We start from the raw sequence: 6,000 nt of genomic DNA on the forward strand, positions 1-6,000 counted from the left end.
ATCAACTGTTTCTCTAAATAGCTCAGGAGGTGACTTTTAACTAGGAATTTGTCTGGCTTTATCTGCCAACCTCATCTTTGCTCATGAACCTTGGCTAATTCAGCTGCTGATCATTTTCTTCAGTACCATGGCAAACCTCTGGCTACCTTGTTAGGCAGGGATACACCTCTTGCCCTCTCTTTTATTACTTTGCCTCAAATAGAGAGCCAGGCCCACACATAATTCCCCATAACATAGACGAGAACTGCTATAACTTTGAAGAAGTCTTGACTGAAAGTTGAGGCACAATGGAAGGAAATTACATCATCTACTAGCTAACAGCTACTATTAGCTATGACTACTCTTAGAACCACAGTCCACTTCATTATTCAGGCTTCTTTGGGCCAAGACCAGCTCATCCCCACACCTAGGGATACCCTTGATCATCAGTCAACACCCCAGATCCCAGGCCAGACCAGAGAGTGGAAAGAAAGTCCCTTCCCAAACCCCACTCTTCCCTAACTTAGAAAGTTGTACTTTTCTATAAATTCATTGGCATGAAGTTGTCCTATCTGTTTTGTTCTTTTTTTTTTTTTTTTTTATTTGAGACAAGGTCTCGCTCTCTTGCCCAGGCTGGAGTGCAGTGGCGTGATCAGGACTCACTGCAGCCTTGACCTCCCACACTCAAGCAGTCCTCCTGCCTCAGCCTTCCAAGTAGCTGGAACTCCAGGTATGCACCATCACATCTGGCTAATTAAAGAATTTTTTTGTGTGTGGAGACAGGGTTTTGCCATGTTGCCCAGGGTGGTCTCAAATTCCTGGCATCCAAATGATCCTCCTGACTTAGCCTCCCAAGGTGCTGGGATTACAGGTGTGAGCCCCCATGCCTGGCCTGTTTTTTAATATTGTCTATGCCTTCTCTTTTTCTTGATTAGTCTTGCCAGAGATTTCTTATTTTCTCTTTTTTGAAGAACAAACTTGGGACTGACTTGTTGCTATCAAGCGTATGTTTGTCTATTGTGCTAATTTCTGCTTTGATCTTATTTCCTTTCTTCTAGTTTCTTTGAGTCTGCTGGAATTGCTTATCACTGTGGCATAATCTAGTGTGTAGGATATCTTCCATTTCCCCCTGTGGATGTACTTTTCATCCTATCTTTTGCCCAAGAAATTCATTATCCTCTGTGGTCTGATATGAGCTACAGTAATGGGCTCATTCTTCCTGGCTTCCAGTTGGGTCCATCCACCGGGGAGCCCAGACAGGAGATTGGTGAAAGGGAGTGGAATGAGTTCAAGGGCGTTTATCCCTCTGGCTCCCTTCTTGCAGGGTTTGCTTCAAGCTGGCTACATCTCTCAATCAAAAGGTATCATTTCTGACTGGGCATGGTGGCTCACACCTATAATCCCAACACTCTGGGAGGCAGAGATGGGAGGACTGCTTGAGCCCATGAGTTCAAGACCAGCCTGGGCAACATAGTGAGACCCTATCTCTCTATATATGTATATAAAAAGAATATCCTTGGCCGGGCGTGGTGGCTCACACCTGTAATCCCAGCACTTTGGGAGGCCAAGGCAGGCGGATCACAAGGTCAGGAGATCGAGACCATCCTGGCTAACACGGTGAAACCCCGTCTCTGCTAAAAATACAAAAAATTAGCCAGGCGTGGTGGCAGGCGCCTGTAGTCCCAGTTACTCAGGAGGCTGAGACAGGAGAATGGCGTGAACCTGGGAGGCGGAGCTTGCAGTGAGCCGAGATTGAGCCACTGCACTCCAGCCTGGGCGACAAGCAAGACTCCATCTCAAAAAAAAAAAAAAGAATATCCTTTGATGAGTTCACGTCCTTTGTAGGGACATGGATGAAGCTGGAAATCATCATTCTGAGCAAATTATTGCAAGGACAGAAAACCAAACACTGCATGTTCTCACTCATAAGTGGGAATTGAACAATGAGAACACTTAGACACAGGGTGGGGAACATCACACACCAGGGCCTGTGGTGGGGTGGGAGTATGGGGGAGGGATAACATTAGGATAAATACCTAATGTAAATGATGAGTTAATGGGTGCAGCAAACCAACATGGCACATGTATACATATGTAACAAACCTGCACGTTGTGCACATGTACCCTAGAACTTAAAGTATAATAATAAAAAAAAAAAGAGTGTCATTTTATCCCAAGGTGCCCATCTCCATGCAACTTTTTATTTTCAGGTGGTGGTTAATTTTATGTGTCAAACTGACTGGACCACTGGGTACTCCAATATTTGGTCAAACATTATTCTGAGTATTTCTGCAAGGGTGTTTTTGGATGAGATGAACATTTTAATTGGTAAAGATTGCCCTCCATGATGTGGGTGGGCCTCATTCAATCAGCTGGAGCCTGAAGAGAATGAAGACACGTCCTCTCCCTCACATGAGAGGGAATTCTTTAGCAGCCCGCTCTGGGACTTCATCTGTGCCAGTGGCTCTCCTGGGTTTCAAACTTGCCAGCCCACACCGCATATTTGGACTTGCCAATCTCTGCAATTGTGTGAGCCAATTCCTTATAAACCTCTTTCTATACACACACATATTCTTTTTTTTTTTTTTGAGTCGGAGTTTCACTGTTGTTACCCATCCTGGAATGCAGTGGCACGATCTCGGCTCACTGCAACCTCTGCTTCCCGGGTTCAAGTGATTCTCCTGCCTCAGCCTCCCAAGTAGCTGGGATTACAGGTGCCTGCCACCACACCTGGCTAATTTTTTGTATTTAGTAGAGACAAGATTTCAGCATGTTAGTCAGGCTGGTCTCGAACTCCTGACCTCAGGTGATCCACCCACCTCGGCCTCCCAACGTGCTGGGATTACAGGCATGAGCCTCCTAGCCCGCCTTACACAAACATATTCTATTAGTTCTGTTTTGTAACTCTGACTAACAAAGTAACCGTTCTCTTATTCCCTTCAGGCTAGGGATAGGATTGGCTGTATAGGATTACCGTATTTTCCCTCGTGGTTCTCTAACACTCTGCCCACACCTTGTAAGTAGTCTCTTTATTAAACCTTCCACTAATCGTTCTAATTTGAATGAGCCATCTGTTTCCTGTCAGGTTCCTGACTAATATACTTAGAGACCATTATGACTGGTACATATCCTTAAAGTCTAAAATTAATCACATATGCTAATTACCTTAATTTAGTCATTCCATTCTACAATGTATATTTATTTCAAAACAACATGTACTTGATAAATATATACTAATTTTATTTGTCAGTATAATTTTTTTTTTTTTTTTGAGATGAAGTCTCATTCTGTCGCCAGGCTGGAGTGCGGTGGTGAGATCCCGGCTCACTGCAACCTCCGACTCCCCGGTTCAAGTGCTTCTCCTGCCTCAGCCTGCCAAGTAGCTAGGATTACAGGCATGAACCACCATGCCCAGCTAATTTTTGTATTTTTAGTAGAGCCGGGGTTTCACCATGTTGGCCAGGATGGTCTTGATCTCCTGACCTCGTGATCTGCCTGCCTCAGCCTCCCAAAGTGCTGGGATTACAGGCGTGAGCCACCGCGCCCAGCCTTGTCAATATAAAAATTTTTTAAAATTATTTATTTCTTAAAAAAGGCCAGGAGCGGTGGTTTAAGCCTGTAATCCCAGCACTTTGGGAGGCCAAGGTGGGTGGATAGTTTGAGTCCAGGAGTTCAAGACCTGGGTAACATGGTGAAACCCTGTTTCTACTGAAACTACAAAAATTAGCTGAGCATGGTGGCTCGCACCTGTAGTCCCAGCTTTTAAGATGTTATTGAGGACGTGGAGAATTTGGAATTTTGTTTTTAAAAGTTTTATTTATTTATTTATTAATTTTTGAGACAGGTTTACTGTGTTGTGCAGGCTGAAGTGCAGCGCCACAAGCAAAGCCCACTGAAGCCTCAACTTCTGGGGCTCTAGCGATCCTCTCACCTCAGCCTCCCAAGCAGCTGGGACCACAGGCGCATGCCACCATGCCTGGCTAATTTTTTATTTTTTGTAGAGACAGGGCTTTGCCATGTTGCCCAGGCTGGTCTCGAACTCCTGCACTCAAGTGATCTGCCCGCCTCAGTCTCCCAAAGTGCTGGGATTACGGCCGTGACCCACCGCACCCAGCCCTGGAATTTTCATCCATTGCTGGTGGGGATGTAAAATGGGGCAGCTGGTTTGGAAAACAGTTTGTTGGTTTATCAAAAATTAAACATTGTCCAGCCTGACCAACATGGTGAAACCCTGTCTCTACTAAAAATACGAAAAATTAGCCGGGCGTGGTGGCGCATGCCTGTAATCGCAGCTACTTGGGAGGCTGAGGAAGGAGAATTGCTTGAACCTGGGGGTTAGAGGTTGGAGTGAGCCAAGGTCACACCACTGCACTTCAACCTATAAATAAATAAATAAAAAAGATTAAGTTACCATGTGACCCGGCAATTCCACTCACCCAAGAGAAAACTAAAGTGAATTATGTCTACACAAAAGTTTATCTGTCAGTGTGTAACAGCATTATTCATAATAGCTAAAAGTGGGAACAACCCTAGCGTTCATCAACTTACAAATGGTTAAAATGTGGAATAGTCATACAATGGCATATTACTCGACCACTAAATGGAATGAAGTACTGATAAATGCTGCAACGTGGATAAACCTTTAAAAATATATGCTAAGGGGAAGAAGCCAGACACAAAAGGCCACATACTGTGTGATTCCTTTTATATAAACTATCTAGCATAGATTAATGCATGGAGACAGAAAGTAAATTAGTGGTTGGCAGGGACCGGGGCAGGCAAATGGGGAGTTACTCTTCATGGGTATAGGTTTTTTTGATGGGTGATTAACAGGTTCTGGAATTAGAGAGTGATGATAGTTACACAGTATTGGGAATATACTAAAAACCACTGAATTGGACTTTAATGGTGTGAATTTTATGGTATATGAATTACATCTCAATGTTTTAAAAAGACCACAAAATAAAAAAGAAAACGTATATACCCCATAAACCCATCTCCTACCCCTCCCCGCACCAACCCATGAAGCAGCAGTAGTTTGCAAGCCCAGTGTGGTATAAATCTAGCCTTGAAAAATAAAGTTATCAAAGAAAACATTCTGCATGCAGAGAAGTAAGCTATTCTGTTTATTGTATTTTTTTACAAACTCCCTTGCAGAAGTTAATAGTTTAGTGCCTTAGAGTAATGTTTTTGAGACTTTGCTCATGACTCTTTAGTGGGTCAAGAAATAAATTTAATGTGGCCCACTAACTTTTTAAATAATGAAATAGAATGGATTCAAAATATTAAGAGTGCCTTATATGGATTCTTGACAAGAACTGAGGACAGGAGCACATTACTAATCGCACAAGGCTAATTGCATTACACTGTGGGAGAGACAGAGGAGGGGATGTGAAAAATGTACACATTGGCTAAAAGCAGTTTGGTGAATTGTCATCTCATTTGATTTTCTGGTACTTGACTGCCAATATGACCATCAAGTTATAATGACAGAATAGTATAGTATAGTATAATGTATGTACGTATTTGTTTGTTTATTTCGAGATGGAGTTTTGCTCTTGTTGCCCAAGCTGGAGTGCGGTGTTGCGATCTCAGCTCACTGCAACCTCCGCCTCCCGGGTTCAAGCAATTCTCTGCCTCAGCCTCCTGAGTAGTTGGGATTACAGGCACCCACCACCATGACTGGCTAATTTTTATATTTTTAGTAGAGATGGGGTTCCACTATCTTGGCCAGGCTGGTCTTAAACTCCTGACCTTGTGATCCACCCACCTTGGCCTCCCAAAGTACTGGGATTACAGGCATGAGCCACCGCGCCCAGCTGTGTATTATTTAATTTTACATCAAAATGGTTTGTAGTTAGTTGTGAAGAGTGGATTTTTTTTGCGGGGGGGGGGGGCGCAGTATTGCCATGACTTTCAACTGGGTTTTGGATAGGAATTTGCAGTGCAGTTTTTCATAAAGTTTATAATCAGATACAAAATTTTGGATGTGCAATTATTGTAGCATTTTAATTGAACTAG

This window comes from Macaca nemestrina, chromosome 15 (genome assembly GCF_043159975.1).
Source record: "Macaca nemestrina isolate mMacNem1 chromosome 15, mMacNem.hap1, whole genome shotgun sequence".
Taxonomy (NCBI): domain Eukaryota; kingdom Metazoa; phylum Chordata; class Mammalia; order Primates; family Cercopithecidae; genus Macaca; species Macaca nemestrina.